Genomic DNA, 3,228 nt, shown 5'->3' on the forward strand with positions numbered 1-3,228 from the left:
GGGAAGTGAGGACCAGTTGGAGGCCTCACTTACCTGTGTAGCTAATCCTGACTTGTTCCCCACATCTTAATACAATTTTTAAAAAAGAATTGAGAGGTTATAGCAATACATAATTTGAGATTGAAATATTTTCAGATGTAAATCCAATTGACAAGAATACAAATACAAATATGCCAACTAAAGCATATAAAAAGCTACTGAAGGAAAAGTAAAACAAGATACAGCAGTACACTTCACTTCACCTGGGAAATCTGGAATTAACTGTCAAAGCACCCCCATTTAATCGAATGTTAATTTCAAAACACTAATTTTAGGTGTAAGCATTTTCATTTATCTGCTTCATGATGGTCTTAACATGTGGTGACATAATGACATTAAAATGATTATTACAGCAATATTATTAATATTAGTCTATATCTATTGAAAATCCATAACTTAACCTCTTAAAACTTCATAGATGATACAATGTTTCTACTCACAGTAAAGCGTCTCTCAGATCTAACTTTTATTTGCTGGAAACTATGTTTCTAGACTGACAAAGCAACTATGTTTATAATCTATATATTTTTATATCCAACAAGATTGAACATTAGGCCATAACCAAATATTCCTTTAGATTTTCTTTCAGGAAGTTTGAAAATATTTCTCTCTTTACACTTACTTCTTGTTCTGCTTTTTCTTTGTCATATTGACACAATTCTTCTTTGAGATGATTACATTTATTGATTAACTCTTTTTTCTCTTCCAGGAGAAGATGTTTTTCTCTCTCAAATTGGAGTCTTTTAAAAAACAGCATTATATTGGTCTTGGATATGAGTTATTGCTTTTTCTTGACTCTCAGCTTTGTTGTGGGCCTCAACCAGTTGCTGTCGAAGCAACATGTTTTCATTTTGTAGCTGAGCTAAACTCTCCTTGGCAGATTCATCCTCTTCAATGCATTTATTTACTTTACCTTGCACATTTAGAAGCATTTGCCCAACTTTCTTCGTTTGACAGTGTATTTCTCTTAGGTCTCTTATTCCGCTTTCTAAAACCAAATTATTTTCCTTGAGAGCATCTCTTGTGTGACTGAGCTCCAATTGTAGGCTACTGAATTTACTTTCAGTCTTGGACGGTAGTTTCCAAAGAATCTCATTCTTATCTTTTAGGTGAGACACTTCAAAATTCATTTTGTTGTGTAAAAGAAGACACTCATATCTTGCTCTCTGGAAGGCAATTTCTAATTCTCTTTTTGATGTCTGACTTTCATCATGCTCATGGACAACCACAGCTAGTCTGGAACAGTATGATTCAATCTCTGTTTCCAATCTTTCCTTGTTGTGTTTTTCATCCTCCACTTTAGAAATGAGCATTTTCTTCTCAGCTGCCAAAACCTCAAGTTGGTCACAATATTGGAATACTTTTTTTGTTAATGTTTCTTCATTCTGCTTCATAGTCTTTTGAACATCATCCTGCTTTGCTTTCACAATTTCCATGTCCTTGAGATATTTCTTTTCCTTCTCCTGGTTCTGGTTTTTTATTGTGTCTATTTCCAATTGGAGCATGACAATTTCCTCCTGCAACATCTGATTTTTATGTAACAGATCCTCTTCTTTTTTATGACAATGAGAAATCTATATATACAAAGGAAACTTTTAGCTAGTGCTCAATAAAATGACAGACATATCATGATTTACTCTGAAATTAAACAGTAACCTGTATATTTATATAAAAAGTGTGTTGCCATAAGTAGATATCCAGCTGGAAAAAAAAGATGGATAAAAACCTCAAATTCTATGTAGCACACATTCCTAAAAGCTAAAAAATGTATTGAAAGAAAATGAATTCCTGAAGGTTTTCTGAGAATCTCAGAATGGGAAAAGCTTTTCGATGGATTACAAGTTCAATGGCATGAAATAAAAGATTAATAAATCTGACTACGTTTAAAATATTGGGGCTTGTGCTCTGATTTCTAACCTGCAAACCACCTGATAGCAAGAGTCTTAGCTCTGCATATTGACAGATGAAATTACTCAAAGTTTCTTTACGTTCCTTTTTCCTGAGAATATTGTATACATATGCAACTTTTCAAATATTTTTATAGTGAGTTATAAGAATTACATATATACACTTGATGTCTTGTGTCAGGAAAAAAAGAATTACCTATATTGATAAAAGACACATCTAGGCATTGTACTAAGCATTTCTATGTACATCAATGATTTCATTTAATTATCATTGTCCTAAAAAGGAAAGGTAAAATATAGAAGCAATCTGCAGAATTTTCCCTAGGGCTTCTGGCTCTAATTTTAGTACTCTTCCACTAAATCACAGTTACTTCTGTGGGAAAAATAAATAAATACAAAAGAAGTGTTTTGTTATAATAAATAAACTAAATAGAATGTATAGAGCTCTTCTTAGAAAATTATGACATTATTTATTGTTGCAATAACGTTTGTTACCTCTTCATAATAGATGAAACAGAATAAATGTGAAATAAAAAGTATACTGAGGGGGCAAGATGGCGACGGCATAGGTGAACTGGTGAGATTCTCTGAACGGACAAAGACTGCAAACTGCTGAATAGACAGACTGTAAAGCAGAGGGAAAAGTGAACAAAACCAGAAGACCCTCATAAGGAAGAACAGGTCATTGCAGAAGAGAAATAAAAACAACCCCACCTTCCCTCAAAAACAGAATTGAAGAGGGGGAGGGAAAGGGGTAAAGGGAGAAAAATCTACAGAAATGAAGAAAAACCAAAAGAAGAGTATGGGTCTCTCCCAGATGCCTGGGAGAGCAGACACTGAGAAAACTGACTTTGGAATACAAACAATGAAAAGTCCCCAGAATGAAGGGTCTCAAAATGCAAATGTAGATATCAAAACAATAATGGAGAGATTAAAAAGAATTGAGGAGACACAAGAAGAAACTAGGAAGGAGCTGATATCTGAGATAACAGTAATAAAGAATACTGTGAATGAAATAAATAACAAATTGATGAGCATGGAAAGCAGAATTACCCAAGCAGAAGAAAGAATCTCAGAGCTTGAGGACCAAAATATAGAAATAACCCAAACTCTTAAAAACACAGAAAATAAGCTAAAAAAGACAGAACAAAACCTTCAAGAGATGAGTGACTACCTCAAGAGGCCTAACCTAAGAATAATCGGACTCCCTGAGGCAGAAAGAGAAACAGAGACCACATTGGAACAAACTTTCCACGAGATCATTCAAGAAAATTTCCCTTAG

The 3,228-nt window shown here is 33.8% G+C and overlaps 1 pseudogene; it reads right to left on the reverse strand.

Moving 5' to 3' along the window:
- Positions 1–589: 589 nt before the first annotated feature.
- On the reverse strand, positions 590–1,613 carry LOC110595042 (annotated as a pseudogene).
- Positions 1,614–3,228: the final 1,615 nt, after the last annotated feature.

This window comes from Carlito syrichta, unplaced genomic scaffold, assembly GCF_000164805.1.
Source record: "Carlito syrichta isolate Samal-C Ts95f unplaced genomic scaffold, Tarsius_syrichta-2.0.1 Scaffold231519, whole genome shotgun sequence".
NCBI lineage: Eukaryota > Metazoa > Chordata > Mammalia > Primates > Tarsiidae > Carlito > Carlito syrichta.